This window comes from Phyllobates terribilis, unplaced genomic scaffold (genome assembly GCF_046119375.1).
Source record: "Phyllobates terribilis strain yellow unplaced genomic scaffold, ASM4611937v1 Scaffold_5__5_contigs__length_657084704, whole genome shotgun sequence".
NCBI lineage: Eukaryota > Metazoa > Chordata > Amphibia > Anura > Dendrobatidae > Phyllobates > Phyllobates terribilis.
Window position 1 is genome coordinate 181,820,389 of NW_027362765.1, and position 25,397 is coordinate 181,845,785.

General features: G+C 40.4%; 1 protein-coding gene across 1 annotated transcript in view; it reads right to left on the minus strand.

The window, feature by feature from the left end:
* Positions 1 to 25,397, minus strand: part of LOC141272644 (signal transducer and activator of transcription 5B) — a 183,003-nt gene that overhangs the window by 65,300 nt on the left and 92,306 nt on the right. The window contains exon 2 of the mRNA XM_073683563.1: positions 9,748 to 9,814. The gene's annotated coding sequence lies outside the window, so the exon portion shown is untranslated. The remainder of the gene's footprint in view (positions 1 to 9,747; positions 9,815 to 25,397) is intronic.

Here is a 25,397-nt window from a genome sequence, read left to right on the forward strand (position 1 = left end):
CCAGATGGCAGATATGTACTCAGGTCTTGTTTTCTAATCGGAGATACATGATTAGGATCCAAAGAGGATCTGTCACCAGATTTCACAATACAGACTGCACACATTAGCAAATAACCTTAGACCTGATGAGACTGGCAGTCTTACTTTGAAAATCCATGTCAGCATGACTGTATAAACCTTCTTGCAAACCTTCCCTGACAAATAATAAAATTAGCATTTTGTGAGTGCAGCTTTAGCACAATTATACAGCCAATGTGACATGGATGTATGTACATCAGGTCTAAAATGTGGCTGGTGTACTTACTCTGAAAACACTCGTTACAATGGCTGTATAATCCTGATCTTAAAAATGTCATTAGACAGACGAGAGTTCAAAAAGGATTATATATTTCAAAGTAAGCAGACTAAACTCATCAGCTACAAGATATTAAATGTATGCATTTTGTATTGTGACAGTGGGTGACAAATAAACTTTAAGTGGGAGCTTCCTGCATTAAAAGGACGAACATAATCATTTATCCCAAGATACCCCAATTAAATAGGAACCACTATAAGGTACCAAGTAGAATAAAGCAGCAACCTCATAAATAGCTGATGGTGGGGGCTGTAGAATCATCTGTTAAGGTTGTACGATCCTTTCCACTGCCCTTGCTCTAATGTATAGATATAAGTGGTTGTACATGGCAAGATCATTGTAAGCCCCTGTATTACCTTCGTATACCTCAATGTACTCTCTCCTACACAGAGCTCATATTCCAAATTTATACCTCAGTGATACACGAACAATATAATACATTGGCATGGACACGTGGCACGATGATTGCAATTAATACTTTTACTAGTAAAGAGACTGAGAACAGATGCCAAAAAATTGTATAAATCTGTCATTAATCCTAGTAATCTCTCAAAGATCAGTTCCAGTTCATTATCACTACAGCAATTATAATAATCTAAAAGTTTTGCCACTAGAGGGCACTATTGGAGTAAGTTGAGTGGCACGGACTTGAGAAATACTGTAATAAATGTAATAATTACAAATTTAGAGAGGGTTTTATAGGAATAATGCTTGAGATCAAGGTGTGTCCTATAAAAATCATTATCGGACATTATTCATGTCTGACTCTTATGGTCGACCCTGAAAAATATAGTCATATGACTATTTAGAGATTTATTTATTTAGAGACTATCAAGAGATTTATCCAAACTGGACCCCCCCCCCCAATGCCTAAAATAAAAAAATATAGGCTTTTGACTGAAATGTTAAATGTGCAATTTGCCAGGCAATGGTACAAACAGGTCTGGGGTGTTGCCTAGCAGACGTCTAATTGTAGGTTTCCATTCCCCTGGGAGTCCGACATAGTCACCAACTAAATATGTGGGTAGCGCTGTTCTGAATCTCGTCACCAGAGCATCCACTTCTGCATTTCTTAGGACAGGTTCAGTGAATATTTATTTATTGTAAAATGTGGCATGTGTGTGCCCACACAAGAATTATGCAGACTTCTGCACATCACACAAATCATGTGGCAAAGCTCCTTATAGATGATCAGTCATCAGGTCAAAAAGAGCCAAGTTTTTCCTGCTGCTCACCTAAGTATTGCATTTTTTTAAAATCCACCATACAGTGACAAAGATGTGTCTTAATATTTAGTGTGCACAATATGCTAATTTCCAAGCTATAGGGCAAACAGCTTAGAAGCGAAGCTCCTTGCCTAGGAGGTCATCCGCCTCTGAGGTGGCTAATAACCTTGACAATGAGCTGTACAATGCAGAATTAAAACCCCCCTGTGTGTGAGAAATAGAGGTAAAGAGCAAAGTCGCTGGATTTTCCAAAACATTTTGCACTTTCATCCATTTAATATGATAAGACAACCCCTTTAAAAAGGAGAAACTTAACCACTTCATACCCCTCACAGCCATCCTAGTATCCCAGCATAAAGGTTTAATCCACCATGTGATCCAGCGTTTCTTTAAAATCCTAAAATGTTTTATTTCATTCCAGTTAAAAATTCCATATACAGATAGACATGCGATCCGAGGTAGTCTGAAACACTAAATGTTCTTACTCATGGCAGGACATTAACATACTGAATATGTCCTTTTAAAAACTATCAATCATCACTGCTAAGATTCCCACCTCTCAATTAGTCTTAATGATTATTTATGGGTTTAGATGATCAATTCTTTTGTCTATTTTGAAATAGTGATTTGGTGGCCCTCCAAGAACATGGAAATTGTCAACGTCATTAATGGCAAAACATCTCGTGCATGCGAGATACTTCCTAGGTCTGTGCATGCACCATTTCATTTAATCATGGGGACGGCTACAATGCAGAGTGGCTACCTGCAAATTGTACAATTAGTGATGTAAAGACATACAGTGCTGGCCAAAAGTATTGGCACCGTTGCAATTCTGTCAGATAATACTCAGTTTCTTCCTAAAAATGATTGCAATCACAAATTCTTTGGTATTATTCTCTTCATTTAATTTGCTTGCAAGGAAAAAACACAAAAGAGAATGAAGCAAAAATCAAATCATTGATCATTTCACACAAAAGTATTGGCACCCTCAGCCTAATACTTGGTTGCACAACCTTTAGCCAAAATAACTCCGAACAACCGCTTCCGGTAACCATCAATGAGTTTCTTACAATGCTCTGCTGGAATTGTAGACCATTCTTCTTTGGTAAACTGCTCCAGGTCCCTGATATTTGAAGGGTGCCTTCTCCAAACTGCCATTTTGAGATCTCTCCACAGGTGTTCTATGGGATTCAGGTCTGGACTCATTGCTGGCCACCTTAGAAGTCTCCAGTGCTTTCTCTCAAACCATTTTATAGTGCTTTTGGAAGTGTGTTTTGGGTCATTGTCCTGCTGGAAGACCCATGACCTCTGAGGGAGACCCAGCTTTCTCACACTGGGCCCTACATTATGCTGCAAAATTTGTTGGTAGTCTTCAGACTTCATAATGCCATGCACACGGTCAAGCAGTCCAGTGCCAGAGGCAGCAAAGCAACCCCAAAACATCAGTGAACCTCCGCCATGTTTGACTGTAGGGACCGTGTTCTTTTCTTTGAATGCTTCTTTTTTTTTTTCCTGAACACTCTATGTTGATGCTTTTTCCCAAAAAGCTCTACTTTTGTCTCGTCTGACCAGAGAACATTCTTCCAAAATGTTTTAGGCTTTCTCAGGTAAGTTTTGGCAAACTCCAGCCTGGCTTTTTTATGTCTCAGGGTAAGAAGTGGGGTCTTCCTGGGTATCCTACCATACAGTCCCTTTTCATTCAGACGTCGACGGATAGTACGGGTTGACACTGTTGTACCCTCGGACTGCAGGGCAGCTTGAACTTGTTTGGATGTTGGTCGAGGTTCTTTATCCATCATGCGCACAATCTTGCGTTGAAATCTCTCGTCAATTTTTCTTTTCCGTCCACATATAGGGAGGTTAGCCACAGTGCCATGGGCTTTAAACTTCTTGATGACACGGGAACATTCAGGTCTTTGGAGATGGACTTGTAGCCTTGAGATTGCTCATGCTTCCTCAAGTCCTCAGACAGTTCTTTGGTCTTCTTTCTTTTCTCCATGCTCAATGTGGTACACACAAGGACACAGGACAGAGGTTGAGTCAACTTTAATCCATGTTAACTGGCTGCAAGTGTGATTTAGTTATTGCCAACACCTGGTAGGTGCCACAGGTAAGTTACAGGTGCTGTTAATTACACGAATTAGAGACGCATCACATGATTTTTCAAAGGGTGACAATCCTTTTGTCCACCCCCTTTTTTAGGTTTGGTGTGGAATTATATCCAATTTGGCTTTAGGACAATTCTTTTTGTGTTTTTTTCATTGAAGACAAATTAATTGAACAGAATAATACCAAAGAATTTGTGATTGCAATCATTTTCAGGAAGAAACTGAGTATTATTTGACAGAATTGCAGGGGTGCCAATACTTTTGGCCAGCACTGTATGTGTGGCAGACAATAAAGGCGTGGATAAGCCTGCATAACCACAGTTCATTAGCATATGCAGGACTCGGAATCATTGATTGGACTAGGTAAACCTGCTGTGCGCCCTTTGTTTAGAGAGCTACAGCAAGAAAACCAAAGTATGCAGAATAGTTTGCATGTTGTGAAAGGGCTGCCCAAGCACTATTTCAGATACCATTGGTATACTATCTACTAATCACCTCACAGATTCCCTTTAAAAAGGTGTTAAAAAAAAAAATAAGACCTCTGCCATTTCAGATATTTCTACTATTAGTGCAGGTTTTCTTTTTTCAGTACCAGTTCACATTGATTTATTTATAAAGCGCTTGCTCTGCATTGGTTTTTCAGAGCAATCTCTCTTCTTTAATTCCACTGCTTAGCATTTACAATTTTCAGCTTTAGTGCTAGCGTTTTTCAATCTAACAAATTCTTCTTTTGAAATCCCCCTTACTATATACTAATGGGCACTCCGTGTCTCTAATACAGTGTTCCCTGACTCAAGTTTCTTCTAAAGACTTGATACTTTTCTGTCCATAGCTTCACCTATTATAAATACACCCAGAAAGGAAATTTGTGTAGGTTACATCTTAGAGGGGTTTTCATAGGAACAAAGTACATTTTAATATATAGATCTTGGAATAAAAATATGTTTCACAATTGGATGTGTTTTTTAAATAAAATGTTCCTGTGGTGAGATAATCTTATAAATGTGCCCCTGCTGTGTACTGTGTAATGGCTGTGTCTGACTATGCAGGAACATAGTCTGATCATACTACAGCTCCTGGGCAAGGGGGAAGCAAAAGAGTATACAGAAATTAGAGCAGGGGATCACAGCTGCTACTTTCTGGGAGGTAAAACATTTCCCTGCCTGTTTTTAAGCAATGTTTTATCTCTAAGAAAGAATCAACTGTGATCTCATACTGTCCTGTCTGTATACTCCTTTGCTTCCCCCTTGCCCAGGAGATGTGGTATGATCAGCCATGTTCCTGCACGGTCAGACACAGCCATTACACAGTACACAGCAGGGGCACATTTATAAGATTATCTCAGCAAAGGGACATTTTTTTAAATGTGAAATGTTAAACATTATTCAAAGATGTATTGATTAAAATGTTGATTAAAATTAACTTCATTAAAGGGAAAATCCCTTTAACCACAAATTTTAGTTTACAGTTAATGTATTTCAAAAATAGCGGGATGGACCCTATATGTACAGTAGTTGTCGATATAGAGTCCATTCCATATGATGTTACCACTCAAGGGGTTGTTGGCTAAGAGAATATAAAAAAATTCTTCTCACCACAATATAACTAGACCGGCAAGTGAAAGGGAAAATTTAGACCCTCACCAGGGGGATCCCTTCACCGGTAGGTAATAGCTGCTGTTAAACAAAAAGAAGGTGCAGACAAGGAAATGATCAGTGAAGAGCAGAATGACATATTGGCTGTCACTAGGATAAGAACTGTATTTTGTCATTTGGTAGTGTAAAGCTGCAATTACAATGTCATGAGGAATGCAAGAGTATAGCACCAACAAATCGTAAGTCGCCAAAACAAAATGTTTTTCTTTCAAAATCAGAAAAAAAAAAACATTTATAGCATCCTTGCCATCTTACCAAATATTCTGGTGTTCTACCATGCATTGATGAGGAGCAAGAACCCCCAAACAGCTGTATGTAAATGTTATTTCTGTTTTGGCTTTATCGGCTAAGCAATGCTCAAGGCTCATTAAAGGGACAATATTGACATATAGCATTTCAATTCCTAATAGTTGGCACTAGAGATCTCATTTTCTTCCTCTGAGAAGCCTATCTGCACATTCAAACCTATAGTCACATGACTGCCGGGAAGGATTACTTAAGTGTGCCATCCTCTGGTTACTATTGGCACCAGCATGACATCTGCATCTGGGATAAATCAAGTGTGTTCCAGAAAGCATTATTGCAAGCATGGGATCAGGTCAACCTGTTAAGGCAAAAAATAGTATGTATTGAAACTCAACGACAGATGACTGCAATGTTTTAAAGAGCCAGGGAAGAAAAGGAGGAAGGTACTTCAGAGAAAGGAAAGGTATGAATTAGAGCACAATGGTGTCACTATACACCACAATAGGATGGCACCTCATAACCACAACAGTCAACTGAGAGGAAACTATGTCCATGTGTAGGTGACAAGACTTAAATTTACAGTAAATGGAAGATTTTAATAAGCTCATTGCCAGCCCCCCACCCTCATATCTACTGCATTCTGCACAAGGTCATAGAAGCTTTCTACTTTTTCTCACCAAGTTATCCATCCCAACTTGCCTTCCACAGATATATTAATGGCAATTACTAGTGGAGTGGATGGATGAGTCATAAGAGAGAAGCCTTCCTTTAGTCTGCCACATAGGTTCCAACTAAAACACTTTTGGTAGCACATCCCTTAATATATACACACACAGACCATCATACATCATAGGTCATCAATAATAGCCGATCAGTCGATGTCCAACACCCGGCGGACGCACTGGTCAGCTAGATGATTCTTGTTCCGCCGATGGCCCGATGTAAATATTTTGCACGTAGCTCTGTTTTAAGTGTAACGGCCACTGCCAGGTACTGCAGTACAGCTTCCATTCAAAAGAACAGCTACCAGGATGTAGCACATAGTAGGGCAACTGCTCTGTCAGATTTAGAGGACGGTGTTACAAATGAATAATATACATGTTATGATGGAAGTAGAACATGAATCCTTCTCCATATCTTTCACTAATGGCCTCTATAGAGTGGCATGTAAAAGTTTGGGCACCAGTGGGCAAAATTACTGTTATTGTGAATAGTTAAACACGTTGAAGATGAAATGATCTCTAAAAGACTTAAAGTTAAAGATGACACATTTCCTTTGTATTTTACGCAAAAAAAAATAAAATGTCATTTTTTACATTTTAAAAATTACAAAAAGGAAAATGGGCTCATGCAAAAGTTTGGGCACCCTGCATGGTTAGTATCTAGTAGCACCCCCTTTTGCAAGTATAACAGCTTGTAAATGCTTTTTGCAGCCAGCCAAGAGTCTTGCAATTCTTGTTTTAGGGGTTTTCATCCATTCTTCCTTGGAAAATTCTTCCAGTTCTGTGATTCCTGGGTCATCTTGCATGCACTGCTATTTTGAGGTCTAGACACAGATTTTCAATGATGTTCAGATCAGGGGACTGTGAGGGCCATTGTAAAACCTTTAACTTGCGCCTTTTGAGGTAGTCTATTGTGGATTTTGATGTGTGTTTAGGATCATTATTTATTTGTAGAAGCCATCCTCTTTTCAGTTTTTTTTTTTTTTTTTTTTTTACAGATGGTGTTATGTTTGCATCAAGAATTTGTTGAAATTTCATTGTATCAATTCTTCCCTCTACCCGTGAAATGTTCCCTGTGCCATTGGCTGCAACACAACCCCAAAGCATGATTGATCCACCCCCATGCTTAATGGTTGGCGAGATGTTCTTTTCCTGAAATTCTGTGTCCTATTTTCCTCACATATACCTTTGATTATTGTGGCCAAAGAGTTCTTTTTTAAACTCATCAGTCCACAGGACTTGTTTCTAAGATGCATCAAGCTTGTTCAGATATTCTTTTACATACTTCTGCCGCTGAATTTTATAGAGAGGATGGATGCTGGCGAGGTTTTCTTCAGAGGACTCTTCTATGAAGGTCATATTTGTGCAGGTGTCCCTAAACAGTAGAACAATGTACCACAACTCCAGAGTCTGCTAAATCTTTCTGAAGGTCTTTTGCAGTCAAGCGGGGGTTTCAATTTGCCTCTCTAGCAATCCAACAAGCAGCTCTCACTGAAATTTTGCTTGGTCTTCCTGACCTTATCTTAACCTCCACTGTTCCTGTTAACTGTCATTTCTTATTCACATTTCAAACTGAGGAAAGGGTAACTTGAAAATACCTTTCTATCTTCTTAAAGCCTTCTCTTGCTTTGTGGGCCTCCACCATTTTCATTTTCAGAGTGCTAGGCAGCCGCTTAGAAGAACCAACGGCTGCTGTTTTTTGGCACAAGGTTAGAGGAGGCTTGGTTTTTATAAAGCTGGGAAATTTGCATCACCTGGCCTTTCCTAATGATGATAGTGAACAAGCCATAACTCTAACAGGCTAATTAAGGTAACTTTTAGGTCTTTTGGAGATCATTTCATTTTTAACTTGCTTAACTGTTCACAATAACAGGAATTTTGACCATGGGTGCCCAAACTTTTATATGCTACTGTAACTAGTAGGCCTCCTAGTATATCAGAAATACCTTACCAAATGATTTCCTATTAAAACAGTACTGTTACCCCAAGATTAAAAGTTGTACATGGGTTATCAATAGGTGATAACGTACTGATCATTAGGGGTGCAACCTCTGAGACACCCAGCAATACTGACAACAGTCTAAGCTTGCACTGACTAAGTCTTTAGTTTTGCCACTAAAAGGTTGCAAAAAAAAACGTTCAAGATAGAAAAAAATACATTATTTACTATACGCCAAAATCATGACTCGCATGCGCCACTTTGCTTTTTTATTACAACACTTAGGACCCAATTGATTAAAGCTTTTATGCAAATATTCAGGTATAAAAAGCTTTGAAAATTCGCACAATTTTGGCGCAACTCGAGGATGTGCTAAAATTTGGTGACTTATGCGCGTCTCACGCCATTTACGCCCAATTACAATAAAGTGAACGGAGCTGGAGTCGGTCGGAGACGTGGAGATCGCAATTTGTCAACTTCGTGATGAACGTCAGTGTTCGCTATGTCAGGTATCTTACTCTAGCTGGGACTGGAGTAGGATTTGTGTCGAGGCGCACACAGAAGTGCACGCCACTCATCGGACGCTCCTGATTCATAAAGAGGTGCACGCTGCTTTATGAATCAGGACTGTCTGACTCCAGCCCGCCCCTTCATCTATACCGGTGTGAACAATACCGGTCTTGATTAATTGGACCCTTAATCTGGAAAGAGTAAAATAAATCTGCAGGATCTTCCCCGCTTCTAATAAATCCACAATTTTTGTAAACTTATTTCTTTTAGTCCATGCAAGGTGCTCCATAAAACATAGTTTAGTCATGCTATCAATTCACTAAGGAACTTATAAAGCAGGGATCAGAAACCTAAAGTTCTACAGCTAAAGTAAGGCCACGGCCCCACTATCAGTATTTGGTCAGTATTCGGTCAGTATTTTTTCTCAGGAGTGGGAGCCAAAACCAGGAGTGGGTGATAATGCAGAATTGGTGACTTGTTTCTATTATACCTTTTCTCTGATTGTTCCTCACCTCGTTTTGGCCCCCACTCCTGAGGAAAAATATACTGACCAAATGCTAATTGTGGAGCTACGGCCTAAAACTACAAACTCTGGTCTACTGAAGTCGCCGAGCTTGGATAGAAGGCCAGTCTTTGTTCAGTATTTCACATCAGTATATGTAAGCCAAACCCAGGTGAGGAACAATCAGAGGAAATGTATAATAGAAACAAGTCACCAATTCTGCATTTATCACCCACTCCTGGTTTTAGGTTACAAATACTGATGTAAATACTGACCAAATACTGAACGTGTGGACGTGGCATAAGGCATACCCCTTTGTCATCAATGTATTCATATAAGAAATATTTATTCCTACTAAACATTTGTTGGTAGTGGTCAAAGTTATTTCAGATAAATGGACATAAATTGACATCAGTACCATCTAAATCAGCCCTGATGACATAATGTGGCGAAACCTTACATAAGAGGCATGATTTTTACTTACGTCACAAAGGCAGGCCCAGCGTGAGGTTACAGAGTGGATAAAGTCCAGTCACAAGTCCTGGCAATTTCTGCAGAAGGAAAAAAAAAAAAAAAGTTTAAAAACAAGTCATGACCATTTTCTGAATGTTTGGCTGACAGTTTTACCTTTACACTGCCTGCATGGACTCACATATTACATACATACATGTGGCATCTTGTCTGATGGAGCTGAACAGACATACCCCAAAAAAGAAAGAGAAAGCACCATCTAACCAACTATACCATGCATACAACATAAAGAGTAAAAACGCCTTTAACGGACAGAAATTTTAGAAATCATTCACACGTGCCATCATTCAGGGTGGCATCTCTAGACATTATCACATTTATAATGTGTTTTTACCAGAAAGACAAAATGAGAAAACCTGCTATGCTCTGTAAGAACAAACTATAGGCTGATGTGTACAGAGTATTAGAGCTGGGGAGAATGAGCGGCTCTCTACCAGTCTTATAATCCTACATATTTTTCAATGTCTTAGTGTTAATCAGAATCCTGGGCCGTGGTACAATATATGTCTCTTTGTATTAACATTAATATGCATAAAAAGTGCAGCTGTCCAGGCAGATGGGATGGGAACGTATTAGAAATATTGTGCAGTCAGTGATTTAAGACAATGAAAACATCACTTGTTGTTAGCTACATGTGTTCAGCTGAATTAATCAAATCGGCCTTAAAGAAATAAAACCCCAGATAAGAAGCGTCCCTTGAAAAAGTATTTGCTTCTGATAACTAGAGATTTCTGTAGAAAATTAGTGCTCCAATAAAGAGAATGTGCAAAAAAAAAACACCTCATAATCTTTTGACCCTAAAAGTCTACATGCCACAACCAGCTCTGGTCTATGAGTCAAAAAACAATACAAGAAAAAAGAAAAGCTTTTTTTATAGGAATATTTATTGCTTGTATACAATAATTTTAAGCATGTAAAACCCTTCAAAATTATGATGTTTTATCACTTCTTGCTGAAACAATTTCTGTATACGGCCTGTATAATTGCCATGGGTAAGACAACTTTAGATTATAAAACAGTAATGATCTTTTTAAAGGGGTTGTCTCCAGTATGCCCCAGAAAAAGCTAATAAGGCGAAACCCAGAGTTGGGCTAAAATTTGGCATGCTGCGATTCCCATATCTGCCTTTTGTAGCCAAGATGGGAATAACGGCTTCTAGGTTACATCAACTTAAGGTAGGGGTTACAAAAATAGCATAGCTAAGCTGTCCCACAATAATGAATGGGATTTTGCGCTAACAGCTCTCTTTCTAAGGCCACGGCCCCACTATCAGTATTTGGTCAGTATTTTTTCTCAGGAGTGGGTGATAAATGCAGAATTGGTGACTTGTTTCTATTATACCTTTTCTCTGATTGTTCCTCACCTGGTTTTGGCTCCTACTCCTGAAAAAAAATACTGACCAAATACTGACCAGATACTGAAAGTGGGGCCGTGGCCTGGTGGCCAGGACCTAGAAGCAGTTATGGAAGTCTTGGCCATGAAAGGCAGATGGGAATAAAATACCCTTTAATATGATAATGGCTTGAATTGTAGCCTTTATACAGTGTATTAAATCATTACCTTTCTAAAAATGTTTGTGGCTTTACGTTACATGCGTGGGGATGGAGCAGACATTTATTTTTCTAAGTTCAGACAACCCGTTTAATTGTAATCAGAGTAGTATTTAAGAAGACTACAAAATTCCACATGCCATTGTTTTGTTCACCTTCCAGTCCAATCTAGAATGACTTCTCAAATACGAGTCACTAAATATTGCTCCCGATTAATATTTAAGCTGGATTTTGATGCCATATTCTATTGTGTCTTCTGTGACCCACTTTGCATATTACAGACTTAGGGGGCAAATCCATATCTGATTAAGTCTGCCAGATTATGAATATTACTAAAATGAAGAAGCAGACATAAGACGTGCTGTGCCACAAGCTTTAAGGACATTACATCTGGCCCCGCAGCATCTTGGTAAATAGCTGCTGGGATAAACATTGATATTAGAGCTGGAGCCTGCATGACAAACGCCACATTAATCTTGCGATTTAAGGATTAGGCTTGTGAGTTGATACACTCCTTAGGGGGGGTAAAGGTTAGAACTAATCGATTGCAATGAGAGGAAACTAGATTTTTGTCTTAATGATAATGGAGCACATGAGGAAAGGACATTTCATTAGAGGAAAACAAGAAGGTGTGAGGCAGGAGAGAGATCTGTGACATTAGCTGGGTTCTGGTCATTAGATATTGTGAGCGCTGTGTTATTTGCCTACAGACGTTGGCCTTTTCCTTACAATACAGTTGCAGATTATTTGATTTTTGATGACGCCATTTCATAACAGCAATTTAGTCTAATATTAAAATACTCCAGGTCAATGACAGGCAGACTTATTTACAAGGTTCTCATTCTGGAGAACAGCTTGCCTCTAGTCTGGTGGCCAGTAATTATCCAAGATTAAAATAAAAAAATAAAGATTTTGCAAAGCTGAAAGGTCAGAAACATTTTTTTTTTGTTGTTTTTACCCTGCTGAGACACTATTTTGGGAAAGAAAACCGTGGGCAATGACATGTATCCCTCCATGTCAAAGGCAGGCAGCGAAATAGCTACAACTTCCCAGAACCCCAAAAAACCTTTTATATCAGCTTTTAATAATTGGGGTTGTAGATATACCTCGATGACTACTTGAGGGTAATCTAAAAGAGGCTTTAAATGATGTAAGTGTAAGCACATGCTTTATACTACAGCTAGATGGCTATGTGCCAGGTAATGCCAAGAGCAACAGTAGTGTGTGACTTGAGTTACATGATGCTATTCGAGACATGGCTTTATTTTTCTTGCCATGAAGGACATCACTAATCAGCACTCAACTAATGTGAAACTTTGTCTCAGAAATGTTACATATGAGTGATGAATTGAGCAAAAATCATGTCCGACTGTAACAAATAGTTCCGCTGACTTCCACAGGTCAGCCAAAGCTATAGTTTGGTTTTAGCATTACAGCCACAGCTGATGGCATCAGTTAAAGTGGCTCTGATGAGCAGAAATACTAACTTAGTGGAAATAACATTAGGTTGGACAGGAGTAGCATCTGCCTTTTCTCCATGCTCATTTCAGGGAGGTGATACATCCCTGAAATGAGCATGGATTTTCAGGGAGGTGATACCTTGCTCTATGCTCAAGTCTCTAGAGCACTGAAGGTAACCTGATGTGAAGAGTCTCTGAACTATTAGGCTCCATTTCTGTGACCTCGCTGAGACCAAAGTTATTTTCTCCCATAGCTTTCTACTCTGCACTCATCCAACAGGCTCGGCTCCAGACATCCATCAGGCCCTTAAAAACGCATACAGCAAAAACTCAACACTTTTTATTGAGTCTTGCCATAAACACGCAGGATAGGATCACTTGGAAAATGAGCTTTATATTCCACTCGGAAGAATATTAAAACACCCCTAACACTTTTCCAAGGAGCATACGTTTCTGGAAGTCCTCAGAAGAGGAGTTGCATTCGGAAAAAGTAATGAAGGGATTTTTTTATTTTTCCAGAACTACTGCCCGTAATCCCGCTGAAGAACTACATATCGCATCAAACTTTGCATCAAATGGAGACAGATTTTGTGAGAGCCAAAAGTCTATAGACACTTGGGAGTCAGGCAATAAAAGGTGCCATAAAAATCAATACAGAGTGAAAAAAAAAGGTTGGCAAAAGCTGCAAAGTTTTAGGTGCATTAGGTACCTGGGATCTGTCCAACCCCACTTTGTGTCAATTTAAAGCTCACCTGTCAGCAGGATTGTGCTTCGTGAACTACTGTTACTACTACTGCCTACTGTTTTAAATATAGACACTGTCATTTCTGTTCAAAAGTAAAAATTGACATCCCCCAATATGGCCGCCATGGCTCGCGCATGTGCAGTAGCATCTTATGGTTGCCGAGAGATGCTACTGCACACGCGTGGGCGCCATTTTGCTTCAGGGAAAATAATTTGAGTGCAGCAATATGGCGCCGCGCATGCGAAGTAGCATCTCTTGGCGATCGAGAAGTGCTACTGAGCAAGCGCAGGCGCCATTTTGATAGAGGAAAAAAATTTACCTGCAGCAATATGGCTCGCATGCTATTCTTTGGCTATCCAACTAAGGGCAGATTCACACATCTATGTTTGTGCACGAACCAGAAGTTGGTCTCCTGACCCTTCCTTGATAGACTCAAAGGCATATATTAGGGCTAGGCTATCAAGTTCAGTTTAGGAGACCCAAGGACAGTCCATGAACCGTGGTCCATTCTCGGACAGGAAAACATGGATGTTTGAATCTGGCGCAAAAGTTAAACAGCTAGGTTCTGAGATTCCTCTAATCTTGGCTGTCAGAGCAGGAACTAGACAGTTGAGCAAACACTCCACAGCTTTACAGGACATCGAATCAAAACAAATTCTAAAACTATGTTGCATTCACTTAGCAGCATATAAGGGGTTTAGCCCATACACAATCACATAAGGCCAAAATTCCCAAAATCAATCATAAAAGCGCATGCAAGTGTTCTGCCATAAAGAGGAGGGTAAATGCCCCTGATGGACATCACTAATAATTATCTTAAAGGGGAGTATATGATTAGTCATTAATGAGAATCTGTCTCCATGGAATATCTCTGAACTCACCATTACAACCTCGAAGCAAGGGTACGTGTAGACGGAACAGCAGCACTAAATGACTGCGTTTTCCAATCAGTGGTCTTTTTTTCTAGCCTGTTTAGATAAAAAACGATGCACACTGAATGGTGTCTAATGGGCTGCCATTGCTCTTGAAAGGTTATTGTGAAAGTAACAATATTAAGAACGCTCTTTCACAATAAACTATTTACCTGCAGTTTACCAGTATGTACAGCAAGTTGGCAAGTAGCCCGTGCCATGTATTGTAATGCATCTCCGGACTCTTAGAAGTACAGTGGGACTCGTACATTATCCATTAGTATACAGAACCCACTTACTGCGGTAGATTGAAGGTGAGTTCAGAGACAAGGATTACATCCTCGCAATCTGTGTCCCTTCAGTCATTCACACATCTATAGCAGTTTAGTTATAGGCAGTTTTTCACAGTGACCGATTCTTTTTAAATAATGTGGCCAAATAGCAGCTAATAACCTGTATATAGTGTGGCCAAGAGATAAGAGATCAATTATAAGGAGGAAATGTATTAATTTCTGTAGTGAAATTTACAATGAGGAGATTAATTAATTATCAGCAATATCAAAGACAATGTTTGCATGTCAGCAGGCTTCTGATCAACTCACAGCAAGAGGCGAGTTCACAAACTGAGACTTCATAGCACACGTGCCAAGAAAATCTAATACACAAAAGCCAATCCAAGGGGATGGAAATCCAGAAACTGAATATTAGGATTACAAAGAAAGCAAAATTGCAAGGAAGGTCATATAGAAACAGTTTATCTAGTTTGCAAGCGCCTAATGATCATGGAGGCTTGGTGGTTCCTAAGTTGTTATTTTCCTTCCTGGCCGTTCTTTTAGTGTACTCCCACTGGTGGATAGATATTGATATGAGCAATGTTACCACTGCACGAGCAGGAGCGTTAATGGGGACCTATGAAGGGTTAACTAACCTACTCTAAATATCTAAATATATAATGCAGTCTCATCAGCTTCAATCCCTCTTAAGACAATAGGTAGTGTGGGGGCAATAGCACAGAATATATTGAGGGGCTCGGATACGCCATTAGTTTCACCTAGGGTGCCGCTCTGGTTTAATCCTCACCTCCCTTTACACTCTTTGCCTGATAAGGTCCTCTGGGTTGGGTACAGTGTCAAATTCCCCTTTCATGTTTTCTCAGATATTTCTGAATTGCCCATTTTTGAGGATTTCCAAACTAGATATGGGGTTCCTGATACTGCTAAACGTTTATACATACAACTCCATCAAGCAGTGCAAGCACAGTTTGGAGTCGCGCCAGTGTCCCAAGGCTTTTCAAAACTGGAGGAACTCTTGGTAACCCCCGATTTACCTAAACCCCTCATACAACCATATTCTCTTCTCCAGTCATCTGTTCTCGAGCCTTATGATCAGGCTTATGTGAAATGTGTGGCGGATATACTAGATTTGACGATGGGAGGTATGGCGGGAGGTGGAAGATGCACTTTATTGATCAGTGGTGAGCGCTAGGGACTGTTTGATCCAGACAAAATTTCTAAACAGAGTTTATTATACCCCGGAAAGGTTGAGGAAGTTTTGATGGCAATGAATAATGTATGTTTTCATTCACAAGCGGTGGTGGGCTCTTTTCTCCACTCAATTTAGTCCTGTCCAAAAATTCTTCTATTCTGGTCTGAACTACTACTGGTCCTTCATGAACTCTTTGAGTTCCCCAGGGTGTTGTCCCCTAAAGTGTGCATGCTGGGTATTGTAAGTGAGCTTATTGAAGGCTGCTACCATAGACTCTTTTTTTAAGATTCCTGTTTTTTTGCGCTAGGAAAATAATTATGGTATAATGGCAAGGAAATTCACGGAAGTCCCCTGTATGCTCCCGCAGGCTGCAATTGTTCGGTACGTACAGAACAAAAGTTTGGACACCTTCTCATTTAAAGATTTTTCTGTATTTTCATGACTATGAAAATTGTACATTCACACTGAAGGCATCAAAATTATGAATTAACACATGTGGAATTATATACTTAACAAAAAAGTGTGAAACAACTGAAAATATGTCTTATATTCTAGGTTCTTCAAAGTAGCCACCTTTTGCTTTGATGACTGCTTTGCACACTCTTGGCATTCTCTTAATGAGCTTCAAGAGGTAGTCACCGGAAATGGTTTTCACTTCACAGGTGTGCCCGGTCAGGTTTAATAAGTGGGATTGCCTTTAAATGAGAAGGTGTGTCCAAACTTTTGGTCTGTACTGTATATGCCACTATCTAAAGTGCTCTATACGAATAGAAGATGTGCTTATTAATGTGATAAGGTATGGGGACGGTGGCTGGGAATAGACACTGCCCAATAGGATTCCCAGCAGAGCTCTCCGCATCTTCAATGTTGCCATACGTCTGCATAAGGTGTTGAATATCTGGAGAGGGGGAGGGTGGTCATGAGGACCGGTATGATTGGGTGCTGTGAATGAGCTAGTATGTATTGAGTGAATGGGTATAGGAGTCTTGCATCTTTTCTATCCCATTCACAATATTAATCTAGAGTCTGAAGTATGTTATTGACATTAATATACTCAGGTCTTGAAGTGTTTAAATGACCTTCCATCTTCTTATTGAAGTGACTTCAATGAACATGGTCATTGATGATAGTTACTATATCATTTGTACGATTCTAGTGGTTTCTGTTTATTATGTTGTGTCGTGTTAAAATGGAAAATAAAGTCTTAAAGAAAACAAACAAAGAAAGCAAAGTAAAATACATTGCATGGAGCCAATTGCAGTGAATATGTTCGCACATGTTTAGTACACAAAAATAAAACCAAGTCATGTTTTTAGGTTTGCCACATGCATATCTCATCTGTCTCTTTAGGAGATCAGATAAGGCGGCGTCTTTGTTATATTCCTTGCTGCCTTCACATAACTAAAACCCACATTATACTAGTCAAACCCAATAATGGCAGATACATCTAGCAAAGGCCAAAATATGAACCCCACACAAACTCAGAAATATTCTAAGTGCTGGGCAAAGCATACTGACATGACTTAAAGTGTGCTATTATGTGTCCTGACAAAGAAATACTGCACTTTGCCAAATACTAAGGAGAGCTGTTCACAACTTGTTTGATCCAGCCACCTTGAAGGGAGGTAAATGAGGACATAGTCCCAGTCAATGCTCAGCAGGAACCATCCATGAGACACTAAATTAAAGTGACAACTAATGGGTTAATCACAGCTTAATTCATTTACCACCCCCTCACAATCCTAGAGTGGGTATCACCAAATTAAGACATTTCCTACCCTGGATGAACCTTAAAGAGAATGTTACTACTTAAAACCAGATCCTCAAGCATATTTGTTTTCTTACATGGTTTTGGGAATGGCCAAATTGCCCAAACTGCTGCTCTGTCGTGAAAACAGCGTTTAAAGATATGCTTTAAAGCAGTCACAAGGATCATAAGAACCTGTAGTCTGGAGATGTTAATTGGCTTCTATGGGATAGTGTTATTGGCATGCTCTGTGAGCAGACTAGTCCAGAAGTTGCTGTCTGTGTGGCAGGTGGATGATGGGGGAGCGGAAGCTGTGAACATCACCTATCGTGAATTATGTGTTCCTATTCCATCTACAGTTAGGTCCAGAAATATTGGGACAGTGACAAATTTTGGCATTTTAGCTGCTTACCAAAACATTCAACATACAATTATATAATCAATATGGGCTTAAGGTGCAGACTCCCAGCCTTAATTTGAAATGATGCACATCCTAATTAGGGTAAGGGTTTAGGAATTACAGCTCCATAATATGTAGCTGCCTCTTTTTCAAGGGACTAAAAGTAATTGGACAATTATCTCAAATGCTCTCTAGTGGGCTGCATGGGTTATTCCCTCATTAATCCATCACCAGTTAAACAGGTAAAAGGTTTGGAGCTGATTCCAAGAATGGCATTTGCATTTGGAAGCTGAAGCTGAACATGCATTCAAAGGAGCTCTTAATGGAAGGCAAACAAATCATCATTAGGCTGAAGAAAAAAAATCCATCAGAGATGGCTGAAATGTTAGCAGTGGCCAAATCAACAGTTTTGTATATTCTGCAAAAAAAAAAAAAAAATGCACTGGTGAGGTTGGGAACTAAAAAAGGCCTGGACGTCCAAGGAAGACAACAGAGGCAGATGATTGCAGAATTCATTCCATGGTTAAGAAAAAACCCTTTGCAACTTCAACCCAAGTGAAGAACACTCTCCAGGAAATAGATGCTTCAGTATAAGTCTACCATAAAGAGAGAACTTCATGAGAGCAAATACAGAGGTTTCACCACAAAGTGCAAAGCATTACTCAGCCTTAAAAAGAGAGGCGCCAGATTAGACATTACCAAAAACCATCTAAAAAATCCAGCCCAGTACTGGAAAATAATTTATTGGACAGATGAAACCAAGATCAACCTGTACAAGAATGATGGGAAGAAGAAAGTATGGAGAAGGTCTGGAACGGCTCATGAACCAAAGTACAACACATCCTCTGTAAAACATGGTGGAGGCAGTGTGATGGCATGGGCATGCATGGCTTCCAATGGCACTGGCTGGGTCACTAGTGTTTATTGATGATGTGACTGAAGACAGAAGCAGCCGGATGAATTCTGTACAGAGCGATACTTTCTGCACAGATTCAATCAAATGCAGGAAGGCTGATTGGACGGCGCTTCACAGTACAGATGGACAATGACCCAAAACATACCGCAAAAGCAACCAAGGAGTTTTTTTTTTTTTTTTTAAATAAAGAAGTGGAATATTCTACAATAGCCGAGTCAATCGCCAGATCTCAACCCCATCGAGCAGCATTTCACATGCTTAAGACAAAACTTAAGTTGTCCAGTACTTTATATTACCCCCCCAATGTATCCCCCCGGGGCCCCCTAAGGATTTTTGTAAAGACCTTACGTTGCTGTTTCTGCCTGTGAGCGGCGCCATCCTTGGCCACTCACAGGCATCACGTGACCCCGCGCTGACGTCATGACAAATGAGGCATGAGTCAGCGCTGGGGTCCCCGCGGTGGCTGCGGGGTTGTGGGCGGGGTTACCGCCCTGCATCACACCCAGCATCCATCGCACGCTTTCCCAATGAATGGGGAGAGGCAGAGCGCGCGGTGGATGACGCGGGGGGTAACTCCACCCACAACCCAGCATCCACAAGTGGAACGCAGAAGACAGAGACCGCCAGCTACTGCCAGCACTTGTCGTGACGTCAGCAGATGTCAGAGCCGGCTGCAGCCAGGGGTCACGTGATGCCTGTGAGCGGCCAGTGATAGCGCCTCTCACAGGCAGCATCTGCAACATAAGGTAATTACAAAAATCCTTAGGGGCCCCGCGGGGATACATGGGGGGGGGGTAATATAAAGTACGGGACAATCCCTTTAAGGCAGAAAGACCCACAAACAAGCAACAACCTGAAGTCAGCTGCAGTAAAGGCCTGGCAAAGCATCACAAAGTATGAAACCCAGCGTTTGGTGACGTCTATGGCTTCCAGACTTCAGGCAGTCATTGCCCACAAAGAATTCTCTATAAGTATAAAAAATGAACTTTTTATTCATGGTAAAGTTAGTTTGTCCAATTACTTTTGTACCCCTGAAATGAGGAGGCTTTCTAGAAAAATGGCTGCAATTCCTAAAAGTTTCAAAGAATATTTTTGTTCAACCCCTTTAATTAAACCTGAAAGTCTACACTTCATTTGCATCTCAGTTGTTTTATTTTAATTGCATGTCACTTTTTCAAATCATGAAGATTCGGTCACTATTCAAATATTTCTGGACCTAACTGTATATATATGTAGCTGTAACCTTTCAACATAATCCTGCCTGTGGTGATAATGAGATGACAGCAGAAAAGTGATCTCTATAGAGCAGGAAGTGTCAGCTTCTTAATATGAAGCTCAGTGGCAAGAGTGAAACATTGAAAATGTTCCGTATAAGCATAGACCCTAAATTTGCACATATACACATTATATACGACGCGCCCCCTGGGCCAGTGCTGTAGTGCGGCGCGCGTGCGCGCGGGGAATACCCGGAGCCGGATCCGATGGGGGTAGTAGTCTTCGTGTGGCAGTGACCCGGTCCGTGCCCAGGGTGGTCAAACTAAGTGGCAGTTATTGGTATGATGGTATTAGTGTCCGACTACGCCACCCGTTGATTTGCGGTCGCAAGGCCGCCACTGCAAAACAGTCCGCTGAGGCCGATGGTATATATGTGCAGCTATGGTGGTATAACCCCCAAAGGGAGAGGTATAGCCTCAGGGCAGCTGGTGCGGGTGAAGGGAGTGATAGTAAGAGCGTCCCGGTACCTATGGTGCTGGTGGTGCGATGGAACACAGAGACTGATTGCAGTTTTCAATGCTTTACTCACAGTTGTTATTAACGTCAGTCCTGCAGGTGATGACGACCCGAGCCATGCTGCGTCCACCAGGTACGGGGCTCGACCAACCCCCAGGCAATTCCAGAGTGTGACCTTGAACTCCTTTCCCCGTTCCTTTCTCTGGCCGTCCCCACTAGGGACCCACCCATGTCCAGCTTCCTCGGGCCTTCTGGTGGCGAAACCTTTCTCCGGTCTCCCTGACCCTATGTGGCATGCCTTCGTGGTGAGTGTAGTGAGTGGTCGCGCCAAGACGTGGCCACGTCCTCCGGTTCCTGGCTGAGGATAAGTGGCCTCCACCAGTTTGGGATCCGGTACCCTGATCTGCCAACCCTTCACCCGCTGACTCCTAGCGTGTTCGGGTTCCTTCTTGCTTCATGTCTCTGGGCCTTTTCTTATGTTTCATTCTTTCCTTGCTTCTTGTTCCTTTCTTCTTCACTCTTGCTCCCTCCAGGGGCAGCACCCAGACAGGGCTGCTGCTCCCTGTCACTCCTCTTCTCACTCTTCTTCTGTCTGACTGAACTGAACTCACTCCTAAGATGGTGCCCACCTTTTATACTCCCTCTGACACCCGAGCCCAGGTGATTAGCAACCAATGGGCTCCTTCCTATGCCCAGAAACCCGCCCCTATCTGCTCCTACACCACTGGGTTTTCCTCCCCCTCCCCACTCCAGCCAGGAACAGAAGCTGTCGTACCTGCACATCTTTCTAGTGGGAGTACAGTCGGTCTGTTCCTCGGAAATGGGGTGTGTGTGGTGCATGCAGCTAACTGAGTTCTAGTCCACACTCCATCCTTACCCGGGAGTGGAATACCACACCTCTGGTTCGAGGTGCAATACTCCTGACGCAGCCGAGCCCTCGGGGTGCTACATATACATTGAATAAAAAAACTGTTAAAGCCAGTTACAGACGATAAGCTGTATTTTGCAAATTAATAGATGTCTGCCAAAGAGATGGATGCCTGTTATTGTAATTTTCACCCGTTTACTATCTGCAATGGTTTGTGACTAGTTTTGTAATCCAACCACGTCCAAACATTTCATTTTACACATTTTTCTCCTTTTCAGAAACGATAATAAAAGTGTTCGCTTTAGTAGTTCACTTCTTTTTGGCTCCACCCTCAACCTCCTTGAAAGGCAAGAATAAAAATAAAATTGTAATAGCAATGATTGCAGGATCAGACTACAAAACGTTTGTTTGTAGTCTGTTACCATGGAAACAAGCTGTGAACAAAAATGGTTTGCATAAAACCTGAAATATTTGTAATCTAAACAAGATGAAAAAAAAAGTAAAATCGATGTTTTATCCTGCTAATATAATAACAAACACCTATTTAGTAAATCCATATGAGCGCAGTCGCCATTAAAAAACAGCGCCTCTGTAGAATAACACTAAGATAAATGATTCTGGCCTCTTTAAACACAAACTGCTAAGTGTACTATGGTATGCAGAGTAAATTGTGAAACTCCGCAGGAAGACATGTTATAGGATGGTCACATACCAATGTACACAATTGGTGCAGCTAAAAATATGCCACAATGTCACACGACCAGATTTACACTGCTTATTGACTGCATGCAGTCATTGACATGTATTTTAAGAGTATTTTAGAATAAGTCACATACCGCCATAAAAACTGAAAGCTTTCATCACTATAGACTTAAAAGGCCAAACATAAAATCTATGTGAATTAAGACAAAAATAAAGTCAAGCTCCACTTTTGGACTTAAAAGACTATATTACTACTCACTATATTATTTTTACCCTATATTGGAAATAAGTATGTATTGAAAGAAATCAAGTTTTTTCTCTGTAGTCATTTTAATTCTTGGTAAAAAGTTTCCTAAAACTGGAAGTTAACTTTAAAGCGAGTCTGTCACCTCGATAACACGATTTAATTTATCTACATGGTCAAACTGAGGACTTGGCCCCTATAGAAATCATATCTTTGGTGTGATAACCATTTCCTTTGTTGGCTTAGACAGTTTGTCTAATATGCAATGAGGGTGTTCTTTGCACCCTTTGTGTGGACACAAGTACATTTGGCAACCCTGTGCACTGATTTTTTGAAAAGCTGTCCAGAAAAATTAAAAAATAAAGGCAGCCAGCTTTTTTTTTTAACAGACACAGTAAATGACCATAATAAGATATTAAAGATTACAACCCCTGACAAAAATTATGGAATCACCGGGCTCGGAGGATGTTCATTCAGTTGTTTAATGTTGTTGAAAAAAAGCAGATCACAGACATGGCACAAAACTAAAGTCATTTCAGATGGCAACTTTAGGGCTTTAAGAAATACTAAAAGAAATCAAGATAAAAAATGTGGTACTCCGTAAGGGTAATTTTTTTTCAGACCAAGCAGAGGGAAAAAAATATGGAATCATGAAAAACAAACACACAAAAGAAGACTCCAATACATCACTAGTATTTTGTTGCACCATCTCTGGCTTTAATAACAGCTTGCAGTCTCTGAGGCATGGACTTAATGAGTGACAAACAGTACTCTTCATCAATCTGGCTCCAACTTTCTCTGATTGCTGTTGCCAGATCAGCTTTGCAGGTTGGAGCCTTGTCATGGACCATTTTCTTCAACTTCCAAAGATTTTCAATTGGATTGAGATCCAGACTATTTGCAGGCCATGACATTGACCTTCTGTGTCTTCTTTCAATAAATGTTTTCACAGTTTTTGCTCTATGGCAGGATGCATTATCATCTTGAAAAATGATGTCATCATCCCCAAACATTCTTTCAATTGATGGGATAAGAAAACTGTCCAAAATATCAATGTAAACTTGGGCATTTATTGAAGATGTAATGACAGCCATCTCCCCATTGCCTTTACCTGACATGCAGCCCCATTTCATCAATGACTGGAAATTTGCATGTTCTCGTCATGCAGTCATCTTTATAAATCTCATTGAAAAGGCACCAAACAAAAGTTCCAGCATCATCACCTTGCCCAATGCACATTCGCGATTCATCACTGAATATGACTTTCATCCAGTCATCCACAGTCCATGATTGCTTTTCCTTAGCCCATTGTAACCTTGTTTTTTTCTGTTTAGGTGTTAATGATGGCTTAGGTTTAGCTTTTCTGTATGTAAATCCCATTTCCTTTAGGTGGTTTCTTACAGTTCGGTCACAGACATTGACTTCAGTTTCCTCCCATTCGATTCCTCATTTGTTTTGTTGTGTATTTCCTGTTTTGGAGACATATTGCTTTAAGTTTCCGGTCTTGACGCTTTGATGTCTTCCTTGGTCTACCAGTATGTTTGCCTTTAACAACCTTCCCATGTTGTTTGTATTTGATCCAGATTTTAGACACAGCTGACTGTGAACAACCAACATCTTTTGCAACATTGCGTGATGATTTACCTTCTTTTAAGAGTTTGATAATCCTCTCCTTTGTTTCAATTGACATCTCTCGTGTTTGAACCATGATTCATGTCAGTCCACTTGGTGCAACAGCTCTACAAGGTGTGATCAATCTTTTTTAGATGCAGACTAACGAGCAGATCTAATTTGATGCAGGTGTTAGTTTTGGAAATGAAAATTTACAGGGTGATTCCATAATTTTTTCCCTCTGCTTGGTCTGAAAAAAATATACAATATACATGGGCAGAAAACAGCCAATCAGTGATATGGGCGGGTTATAGAGCGCTCCACATTCAGAGAACGGTTACACCTGTATAAGATAAAATAGGGATTTTATCAAAATTACAGCAAGCAGCCCAGTAAGTGACATCACTGGAATCAGGAAAAATATATATCTTTGTACCGTTTTAGCCAGTATATAAAAATTAACATTTGAGAGTCCTCAGGCTAAGTGCCCTCGATGCAGAAATGCTGCAGATTTTTTCCGCATCTCCCTGGCAGGAAAAACACATGCAGATTTTATCAGCGTTTTTTCTGCCAGGTAGAAGCGTTTGTCAACCGTTTTTGAATGCATTTCAGCATGCGGGTTATCAAGCGCTTTTCCAAGCTATTTTAGCATCACTTGGAAAAGTGCTTGACAACTTGGTCACACTATATAAATCCATGCAGCCAGCAAGGATTTATATAGTGTGACCAAGTAATAGATAAAAAAAAAAAAAAAGAAAGAATAAAAATGGTAAAGCGTAAAACATAATACTCACCTTCCAATGTCCCCCTGTCTCCTGTACGATGAGTCCTGGCTCGAAACGTCAGCGGTCGCGTGACCTGTCGCATGACTAAATGACATCATGGAAGGTCCTTTAACACAACCGCGAGACACCGGGAAGACCGGACGCATCGGAGAAGAAGACCGGGGGCCATTTGGAAGGCGAGTATAATGTTTTTTTTATTTTGTACCATTTTTATTCTTCTTTCTTTTTTTTTCTTTTTTTTTTTTTTTTTTTTTTAACTAACTTGGTCACGCTATATAAAATCCATGCTGGTTGCATGGATTTAGATAGTGTGACCAAGTCGTCAAGCACTTTCCAAGTGATGCTAAAATCGCTCGGAAAGCGCTTGACAACCTGCATACGAAATCGCATGATCAAAACGCTTCACTTACGCTTGTCCTTGGCAGGAAAAACGCATGTAAAATCTGCA